The sequence below is a fragment of the Sparus aurata genome, chromosome 9, assembly GCF_900880675.1.
Source record: "Sparus aurata chromosome 9, fSpaAur1.1, whole genome shotgun sequence".
Lineage (NCBI taxonomy): Eukaryota > Metazoa > Chordata > Actinopteri > Spariformes > Sparidae > Sparus > Sparus aurata.
The window spans coordinates 15,849,695-15,860,745 of NC_044195.1; the positions used below are offsets into that span (position 1 = coordinate 15,849,695).

Genomic DNA, 11,051 nt, shown 5'->3' on the forward strand with positions numbered 1-11,051 from the left:
GTCCAGTTATCCTGAACAGGCGAATCTACATTTATAGATCTTGAATTAGGAGGTGTAATTACCACCAACAAATAGCTTCGACTGCATTTGCATTTGCTGACAACTGTGTGTAGGTACAGTAAGATGTTCTTAGCCAATTCAGTCCTGCTGTTTATGTGACTTTGTCGCTGAGAAGGACAATATGTTGGTGTCAGCTATAATTAGCAACACTGAGGAATTACCGCTAAGTCTTAAGTCACGTTACTATTCTACTATCCATTATAGTCAGATGTATTGACCAAGCTCAGGTTAGTGAATATATGTTTGTCAGGCTGTTTCCACTATCCTTGACAAAAGAGATAGGAATCATTTGAAAATAATGTATTGCTACTGATGTACTAAAAGCTGCTGTGTTTTATTAATCCGATTCAGTAGCTGTATAAACAAAGGTTTGAGATCAGATTTTCACTACACAATTATCATTGACAAAAGATTAATGATAACGATATTATCGCATATCAACCTCGATGACATGATTTCATGTGAGAGTAAGCCACACACTGTGGTAGTCAAGGATGTTGTAATAGATTTTGACACAGTGTTTGAGGCAAAGAACCGTTCAAATATTGAAACCAACAACAAGCTCGACTTCCCAGGTATGAAAATATCCAGACATTCCATGTTGTGCAGCCCATAGGGTGCCACTATGACAAAGCATAAAATGGAAGGAAATGGAAATTATATCAGAGGTACTGGATTATTTGTATGACATTATCACATGTGTATAACACAAATCAATATTTCATTTTCAAATATCACATTAATCTTAAATACCTAGTGTTGGGGAGACTTAAACTATATGTAGTTGAACTACATAGCTTAACTACAATTTGCTGTAACTTGCTGGAGTCATGTCCTTGTGTTATGTTCAGATTATGTTTTTTTTTGTCTTATACTCTCCTGTCTTTGTATCATGCCTTTGTATCGTGTCTTTTGAGTTTCTAGGCCCCACTATGTCTCTTGTCCTTTAAGTTTCTCTTATGTTCTACCCTCTGTCTCCCTCTGTCTGTTGTATTGTTCCCTTCATGTTTTCTCATGTGCTCCTCCCCCTCGTCACCACACCTGGCCTCCTCCCTCCTCTCTCCCCACCTGTTCCTTGTCTGATCGTTAGTGTCTGTGTTTTAAGTCTCTGCTTCCCCTCTTGTCTTTGTCCAGTCATTGTATGTATTTGTCAGCCTCAGATCTTGCCTCATGTTCATGTTCATGTTCCTGCTCCTGCTCCTGTCTGTGTCTGTGTCTTGTCCTCCCAGAGCTCCTTTTGTCTCCAGTCTCCCTTTGGTATGTGTTTTTGGATTTTTGCATTTTGATTTGAACTTTGGTTTTGATTTGTACTTTGCCTTTTTCGGTTGCACTTTGTCTTGCTGTTTTTCGTTGCTACTTTGACCTTCGTCCCGTTTTGTCTGTTTTGGGGTTTTTGTACTCGGCTTTAAATAAAGCTCGCTTTTTGTTTTTCCCTGATCTTGCCAACTGTCTAACTGCGTTTGGGTCCACCTCCTTTCCATAGTCTTCCCCTTTAAACCCCAACCTGCACTGCATGAAAAGTGGGATTATGTCAGTATGCGGCACTGTAGATTGACGTGGAATTTCAGGTTTGCAGCAATTTGCAGGCAACACTGAAAACTGACGTAAATTGACGTGGGCCTTGCTTGGCAGTTGTCCCCCAGTGACCCCCCTCCCCCTGATTCTAGGGGACGCTTTAACATGTAAATGAAAATGCTGTGAGCTATACAAATGCAAATCAGGGTAGCAGGGGGAGTTTTACCCCAGGTGACCTTGTCCTAAAAGGTGTTAACTTCATTTTAAGAAAATCTCTGGTATAAATGGATGAGGCTCAGTATAGCCTAATTATAGACCCTTATATTTGAGCTTGAATGGATTTACTTAATGAAAGTATGCTAGATTAATTACTGTGTATGTCATTAGCAATGGCCAATGTTATGTAAAAAAGATTCTCTCGCTCTCTCGCTCTCTCTCTCGCTCTCTCTCTCTCTCGATAAAACTCCAGTTATTAAGAAGTTAAAATTTGCATGAAATATTTTGAGATAACCGTGATATTAAAATGTAAAAAAAAAAGGTATTTCTATAATTTTATGGGTTCTGAATGTTTTAAAAGCAGTTAAAAAGTAATTCTTATTGCGTGTGAGAGTTCATGACCTGTGAGAGTTCATGACCTGTAAGAGTTTTTAAACTTCCGGGTAGACCGGAGCGTGAGTGACGAGGAAGAAGGAGCGGAGAGTTAATGGCGTCGAGCAGCTGACAGTGTGTGTCGTCAGTGTCGTGTTTTATCACTAACAGACTGTGAACTGTTGTCGGACGACGTACTGTGAGTTGGACTCTCCATCGCAGTCGAAGTGTTTGTGTTTTAATGGACACAAAGCAAGTTCGGCTAAGCTAGCTAGCAGAAGCTAGGCCGGCCATTGTCGAGAGGACGTCTGCGCGGATGGGAGAGAAGGGTCTAGCTGCAGCCGCAGCCAAGCCAGAGCCGCTACAAACCACGCCCATTACAAACCACGCCCCCTACAAAACACGCCCATACAACACTACGGTGGCTGTGGAGGTCCAGAGCACTTAGAAAGCAAACACAAAGGAAACAAAGCAATAACCAGATCATTTTTAACAACTTTAACGGTTGATTCACAACATTAAATGCTTTTCAATGCAAACAATGTGCTTGAAACAATAAATATATACAAAAATAGAAAGTTAAGTAATAAAAAAAATAAAAGATTAGGATAAAAGATTAATCTGATAAAAGATTATATAGGACTGCTAAATCTGGTGCATGCATCTTTTAATTTTTTATATAAGTGACTAATGTATGTGCACAAGGTTATTTTAAACTCAATAAAATAAAATATTTACAATAATAATAATTAGTAGTAGTCATTTCGATTAAAATAGGTTGTTTCTACCAGCCGTTTTTCTAAGAGCCACACTGTCACAGAGCTTGGCCTACTACATCAGATGCCATAATTATCACTCTAAGGTGATGATTTCTTATGGGTTAACAGAAAAGACTGCTGGCCCTTTGACACAAATAAAATGTATTTATGTATTTATAAATATGACCATACACAGCTCTTTAAAATATGTACCTCAAAACACAAAAGTTGAGACAAATGAATTAGCCAGCAACAACCTTTATTGGCAATAAAATAAAACATTATCATTTCACAGACTATTTTTTAATTCATCCTACACACATACTAAAGCGTCTTCAAAAACTCCTCAGAGTCCAGAGCTCTTCTGAGTTTTTCAGCATATGTTTCTAGTTGCTGTTTTGCCTCCTTGCTCATGTTGTTTGTCATGTAATGAGCCAACAGCCGTTTTTCACTGATGAGACAAAATGGAAGAAAATAGCGATTAGTAAAAGGAAATTCACACGGAGAGGCTGTCATAAACAATGTAAAAAACAATACTTATAGGTATTAGCACTCTCCTTATGTATGTAACATACCTCAAGTCATACTGCAGTCCACATTTATACACTTCTGTGGCTCTGTCAATGGAAAATGCATGGACAGCTGAAAGGGCGTGGACTGTTGCCTGTGTCATGAGGTGAACAAAAGGACATCTTTCATTTAGACATTTAAGTTGTCTGTCATGTTGCAGTTAACAAGATATTAGTCATAAGTTAAAGACTGACAATAACAATCATACAAAATATGTTAATATAATAAATAAAAAAGTTTCATAATTTACCTCTGGCAGAAGCACATCCATAACAAATGCCACGTGATTGTGACACCTGGTTGTCTGTGCTTCAACCAGGCTTGTGAAGAAGCCCAGCACTCTGTCCAGCGGCTCATCCTCCACAAAGAAAATGATCACCCTGCCCTTTGATGTTGCCCAGGAGGATGCAACTTTTATGTGATGACTGCCTGTAAATATATATATTTCTTAGGAGAATGCTCAAATAAATGTACGAACACTAGGCTAACAGAAAATGTTACACTTAAATCATTCATTTAACATGTTTTGACCAAAATGAGTTACACTATGTGACTTAAATTCCATTTTCAAGCTCACTTCAAGATGTTGCAGCAGACCGTTATCCTGAGTGATGAACGTTACATGAAGGTCACTAGTGACTCTTCTATGGTGTTCAGCTTGCTGAGCCCTTTCCTAAAATTTTATCAAACAGCATTCGGATGTTAAATGTAATTATTCTGGTTAAGTATACCAAATAAGATTTGTTGTTTGTTGATCCTTTGCATGTCCTTACCACAAGCCTGTGGAAAGATGCGTCTTCACTCAGGATCCCAACGTCTCTGGTTGTGGTGACCACATCATGTTAGTCCATGCTGTCATTATAGTCCTTAATCAAGACACACAAAGTCATGGCTTAGTGCACAGCTGTGAACACTGGATATGTTGTTCTCTTGGGTTAATCTTCAGTCACATTAACATGCTCTCTGGGTGGAAAGCTGTAAGGCCTCTTACTGTACATGTGGTCGGTGTCCTGTGGACTCTGCAGAAAGCAAACCATAACTGTGTCAGTTTGTTTTATGGGGATCCAGGGAGGATTGACATTTGCACTTAAAATGATCGCACCCCCATTGCAAATTAGGTTTGTTGACAAAATGTACAAACTTTCTGCTTTTTAAAATAAACAAATCAAACATGAACAATTTAAATGGATTCAAGAATACATCTGTCATTTTTGCAATAAATGTATTTGTATGTCACTTTCTGACATGCACTTAAACGTCACCGTTAATAAATCTCTAGCCAGTACAGTTATTTGAAGTGATATAAAACATGACCCTATTTTTTTATGTTTTTGTGTGTCAAAATAACACATTGATATGTTGAGTTAAATGACAATATTCTGCGTCTACGTGCCGTGTTCCCTCAATACTTCTGTTATCATCCCCTCAGTCATTAATCTGATTTTCATAACATAAAAGACGACACAAAATGGGTTTGCTTACGCACATTTTCAGTGTATCGGTTTGACGAAATGTGTTTTTTTTACAAATAGAGTCGGGTGTCTTTGAAAAACAGTCAATAATGCTCTTTCTGCCTGGCAAAAGACGTCTCAAACATTAAATTAAACGTCAACATCTTCCCAAAATGTAAACGACCTAACCTGAACCGGCATCTCCATCTTGTCTGCCTACAGGCGCTGCTGACAACTGCAGTTGGCGAACGTACGGTTAAAATGACATTAAGTGTTCAATGTTTACACCTCCTAACCGGGAACTTAAAAATAATATAAATGCGTCTCACCTGAACTGGCATTGCCGTCTTGTCTTGGCTGCATTTGCCTTCTTCTTCTTCTTCTTTGACTGCTTGCATTTGCTGCTGTGAGTTTAATCGTCCTTCCCGGCCACCGTAGCAACACGTGGGCGTAGTTTGTAGGGGCGTGGTTTGTATGGGGCGTGGTTTGTAGTGGCTTCGGGGGTCGCAGTGGCTGCAGTTGGGTATTATTGGGATGGGAGGAGCTTTGCCGGGTCGTCACGAAGAATGTCGCAGACAGACCGAGCTTCCCTGCGGCAGAAGGACACGGATGATTATCGCTGCGAGCATTTTGTTTTCACAGACTAACCTCGCCTCATAACAAGGCCGTGACCTCCTGTTTGCTCGGAGCCACGTCTGCAAGTCCAGATGTACACGATGCGGATAATGACGCCATTTTGTGTAAGTAACTGTTACTGATTTCTCCCTGTTTTAATTTACTGTGACTTACGTTTCTTTATTCATACCAGTCTTTTTAATTGTTTTCCAGCTGCCTGTAAGACATTACGAGACAGTACGCAGGACTGAGGATGAGGTGGACCTTTGGAAGTGCGCCGCCATGGACCTGATGTCTGAGGAGGAAGACAGCACAAGATGGCGGGTGTCTGGATGAATTGGGCGACCTCCGTCCTTTGGCAGCCGGGAGCTCACCGAGCTCTGTGCCACACAGCTGTCACATGAGAGGCGATTCCCAAGTACAGAGCAGCGCACCACAGACGTCTGCAGAAACAGACCCTTTCGCGGTGCTGTAGGATTTTGGGCCTCTTGTGAGCTCCCCGTTTGTTGTGTGGGCAGATTATGCTTTGTACATGCTGCGTGATTGTGTTTGTGCTAATAAAACTCTTTCTTTGAATAAACAACTCCTTCCTGGCAAATGTTCCTTTCCTCAGTAAATTCGTTCATGTCACTGATGATATCATAAATATAAATGAATAAATTATATATATATATATATATATATATATATATATATAACTCCCACCGGGGTTCACATTTATAATGACCCAGGATGACAAATCACGAGTGATTTTGCTTGTTTGAGTAGTGGTTTCATCCAATACTGAGTGAGGATATTCCAGCCAGCCCACACATTCTCTGGCCAGGCGTGGTTTCGCTGGTATTCATATGCAAATTAGAGGCGTTCGCACCTCCGGGAGCTCCGCTGACGTCATGGTTCGTTTCCGACAATTTTCGGCACAGACAAACGCCACGTTCACAGCCTGTAAATTGTCGTTAACTGCCGAAAATTAAGGAGATTTCCGGGTGTTTACGGGGCCGAAAATCCCACTTTTCATGCAGTGCTGACAGCTGGTAGTTAAACTACATTCGTATTTTGTGTTGCGTCAAGTATTTCAACTACTTTTTGGGTCATTTTTTGTAAGATTCAGATTCAATTCACAGACTTTAATTTTGGCTAATAACATGAAATGTATAGTTTTTTTTTTTTTATAAAAAAAAGACCTATATGATATAAATGTTATTTTTCTTTGAAAAAAGGCATGAAACATGTCATGACATGCTAAGCCAACGCTGCCTCTGATTGGCTTGCCCTGGCAGCACTCAAATGCTTCACAGAGTGGGCGGGTCTTTGTGCCAAGGAAGGCAGTGCTCATATCGTACAAGCACGTCATGGACAACCCTCCCACTACCCCTGACGCGCCCCCGAACGCGCCAGCCCAACCATGGCCATATTTGAGCATGTATAGGTTGGATATAGATGCATTTACAGACACTACCTATGTGTTTCTGTAGTTTCTGGGCTTTCCTCCTCAAAGGTGTCGGCGTGTAGTTTGATGATAAAAGAATTCTGCGGAGGCAAGGCTGGGTGGAATGATAGAGCAATCTTTACTGAACAGAATCTAGAGCCCTGCGTCCGGATCAGAAGCGGCCGCGTTCTGATATTATTAAATCTCTGGAAAAAGCAATGCCAAAATGCTTCTCCCTCTGCCCAATCAGAACTCCTATCAGCCTTTGATCTAAGGAGATCTACCAAGTGCCACCCTCTGTTCTTCCTGTGAGGGCCTTTTTTTTTAGAGTCCCTTCTCAAGTACACCCACTTCTTCTGATTGGTCCCCTTGCCAAATTATCCAATAGACTAAAAGAGGAGTTTGACCTGTGTTAGGCATCTCTCACCATTTGGCATGCAGGTCAAACTTAGCTAAGCACTTTATTGTCTGTTACCTTTGGCCCCTCACAGTTGGAAGCCAACCCCTGGACCTTCACTCACACAATGAAAATCAATTAGTCGTGATTGAATCCAAACTAAGTAGATCAGTCATGATTGAATCTAACCTAAGTAGGTCAGAATGTGTTGTCCTCCAGATACCTCATTTCCATGTGAGCTCTGCACGCCGAAAACAACAAAAATTTCCACTTCAAAGAAATCACCAGATGAGTCCCCACAAAATGCTGTCAAATCTCTACCCAAAATGTCCAAAGTGTTTGTGAAGTTCAACACCGGTGTCCCAGCCAGTACAACATGTGAGCAGCTTTTTAGTGTTGGCGAAGATGTTTTTAGTGCCAAACGGAACCAGCTGTCTGATAAAAACTTTGAGAGACTGCTCATGTGCCATGTCAACAATCGATTCTTCCCTGGCATCTAGTTCTACTGCCTAAGTGTTAGTGCCTCTGAAGTTCCTGTGATGTTTAACAAAAATGTCAGCTTTTGTTCTTTAAAAAATAAAACTTGAGTTGAGAGGCATATTTCTGCTGGCATGTAATTTCTTTTGTAGGCCATTACATTTGGTTTCATATACACCATATGTTTTATTTAATGCTGACTTAAATGGGAATAATGAGTATAAGTAGTTGCTGAAGCTACTTTTTTTTAGCAGTAGTTTTACAATCTACATTTCTCCAGGGGTAGAAATGTAGTTTGTTCAAACTCCTGTCAGGCTGAACTACATGTAGTTTTACAAGCTACACTTGCAAAGGAGCTTCCCCAACACTGTCAATACCAGTATATCGTAACAACCATTCTCCAGGATGTGTACTTAAAGTCAATAAAGTTCTGTACAGCTTATCCCATGTATTGTGACTTTTAAGAGTACCCTATTATTCCTACATCAAACCACCAAGACCTGTGTGAAGGAGCCCTGCCCTCCATCTCTGAGTGACTACTCTGTCAACTGGACGAACCTATAAATGTAACACAGCACAGTCGTACCGTGATAGCTGTTCTACTGTCTTCTGTTCTGCTGCATTTAATCACACGTTTTTTTTTTTTTATTATCTAGTTTTCAAAGGGTAAAGAAAATGTGCCTTTGTTTCAAGTAAAAATTGTGGATTGGCATTCTCTTAGTTTAGAGAGTCAAAGGACCTTTGAGAGTCACTTTGCATTTGTTGCTGTGTTCATTTAAGAGACAAGTTGTCAAACTTCCTCGAACAGTCTTTGGAGTTTATCCCCAGGAAATGTGGGGGCTTAGTAATGGATTCTGATGAAGTAGTAGTAGGTTTGAAAATAATAGTCTCTTTTTGCCATGTGTCAATCCTGTGTCACTCTTTCTCTATTTCTGTGTCTGTCCAGAGCGCTCTGTTCATTCTGTCTTGTAAAAATTACGTAATAGAAGATGTCAGTGTCGAGTCACTGACCAATTATCCCTTTTTTGCCACTTTTTCCCCTTTAGCTTCCTCTCACTTTCTTCAACTTGTCTGTTCTACCCCACCTGAATTTCTCAGTACGATGGACACGTCAGTCCTTTTTTACATATCAAAATGAAAAATAAATTATCTGAAAGACGGAGCACTAGCAGAAGTTCAGTCAGGGAGAATATTCTTTAGCAAGCTTGGGCCTTTCTTTTATTTATTTCTCATACCACCACCATTCACTACTCTCTCACATGCTCACTCATAATTTCCTGTCTGAAGCTGACTATTGGTATCAGCCAGTCACGTCCATCCAACAGCGCAGCAACGCATCTACATTGCCGCTGTCTTAAGGGAATTCTCTCTGGTAATTCATGTTGCTGATCTGTGTGCACCCTCACGAAGAAACTCTCCCAGATCCACCAGCTTCATCATTTTATCAGCCCGACGGGCTAAGAGGAGTCACCAGCGCCGATGTCTTGAGTCCATAGAGAGGTTTTTTTCTCACTGCTGTCCAGGGCAGACACCCCATGACTGTAAAATCTCTCTCTGGAGTCTAAATACCAAATACTTTATCTTCAATTCATTCATTCATCTCTCCTGACGACAATACGTATTGGACACATTATACATCAAAGTCTCTCCCACTTAAAGTCATTTTGTCTTACAAGACATTAAATGATGCAGTAACTACATTTATTCAATGAAAGCATCTCACCTTTCCTTTATCTCCTTGAGTTGTTTCCTGTCTCAGTTTGCCAGTGTTCACTGTGTTAAAATGTGTATTCAAAGATTCAAAAGATCAGTCATCAATGAGATTTGTAAGATATATTGTTTGAGAAGCAGTTCATCAGAGAGTAACTTGTTGCATCAAACAGGGCCAATTAACTAAGAGAATGATTTAAATAGAGGCAGGCAGAAAGGAATAAAGCTTTGATCGGACTTCCTGTTCCCATTGTATACTATAGCTTGCAGTTATGACTTAATTTAATTCTTCGCTCTCCAGAATGTTTCTACATGTTGTTAAATGCATCACAGTGAATGTGGAACGCATCGCTTAGGATTGCCTTGATTATGAATATAAACTATACACAATGTTGTGAAGATTAATTATTTTAGGGCCAGTTTTATTTTGTTCATCTGTCCTCATGTGTCTTGTTGTGACTTTCCACCCCCTGTCTTTTTCCCACCCTTTTTCTGTGTACACCTGTGAGTCATTCAGTCATAGTTTGTTTGTTTTCCCCCTAGTGTCGGTTCTGTCTGTTCCCCCTTACTTGTCCTTCATGTTCCAGCTTTTGTCCCACCTCACTTTCTGGTTTGTTCTCTTTGTATTGTTTGTGTTTTGTAGGATATTCTTTTACCTGTCTTTTCATTACCATCTGTGTTTGTCACCTGCTTTGTCATTGCCTGCTTTTTGATTTTTGGGGATTTAAGCTTTCTATTTGAAGCTTATCTTTTGTTTCTTAACCTGTGTCTACATTTGAGTCCTCACCTTTATGCTAAACCGGACAGATAGACCTACTTGCTAACTTATTACCTTATTACCTGTAAGCATGCAAACATACTGTTTTGTTTGAACAGTTATATTTTTGAATGAATGGCAGACATAATCATACACGTGTGCTATTAATGGTCCAAGCTGTCAAATCATTTGCTATGCCTGATACGAAGCCTGCATAGCATCACAGTGACACAAACAAAAGATGTCATTTCCCTCTTTTTATCACACAGTTAGTTGCTAAGTTACTGAGATCGACGAATGCATGTGTTTCATTCATCTACAAGTCTACAGAAAGAATGACTCCCCAAAATGCTTTGTGTTGCCTTTTTGTATTTGGTTCTCTGTGGGGTCTGGTTGTCCTTACCTCTGTGCACTGCATGATGCCGTGTCACAGTCGTGTAAGTCAATATGTTGTTTTTCATGTGTGACTTTCATCTTGTGTGCCTGTTAGCGCGCTACAGTGTGTGTCAATCAGCGTGACTGCCTGCCTGCATTTTTTCCATATTGGCCAGTTTGTCAGATCTGGTTTTGGCTGCTCATATCTCATGTTAAGCGACTAGCTTTTTTAAAGTCCGGCAGCCAATATCAACATAACTGAGACTGAATCCTTGGGTACACAATAGACATACAAAAGTTAATGCACGGAAAATTGGTTTAAATGTGCTTTCTGCTGCAGCATGGATCA

At 40.2% G+C, this 11,051-nt stretch overlaps 1 long non-coding RNA gene across 1 annotated transcript; it reads right to left on the bottom strand.

Annotated features, from left to right (window-relative positions):
• Positions 1-3,159: 3,159 nt before the first annotated feature.
• LOC115587601 (uncharacterized) lies at positions 3,160-5,701 on the bottom strand. Its single transcript, XR_003985087.1, has 7 exons — positions 5,272-5,701; positions 4,442-4,510; positions 4,265-4,357; positions 4,069-4,164; positions 3,742-3,920; positions 3,497-3,585; positions 3,160-3,372 (listed from the first exon to the last, which is right to left on the bottom strand). It is a non-coding gene; the product is annotated as an uncharacterized LOC115587601 (long non-coding RNA).
• Between the last annotated feature and the right edge of the window lie 5,350 nt (positions 5,702-11,051).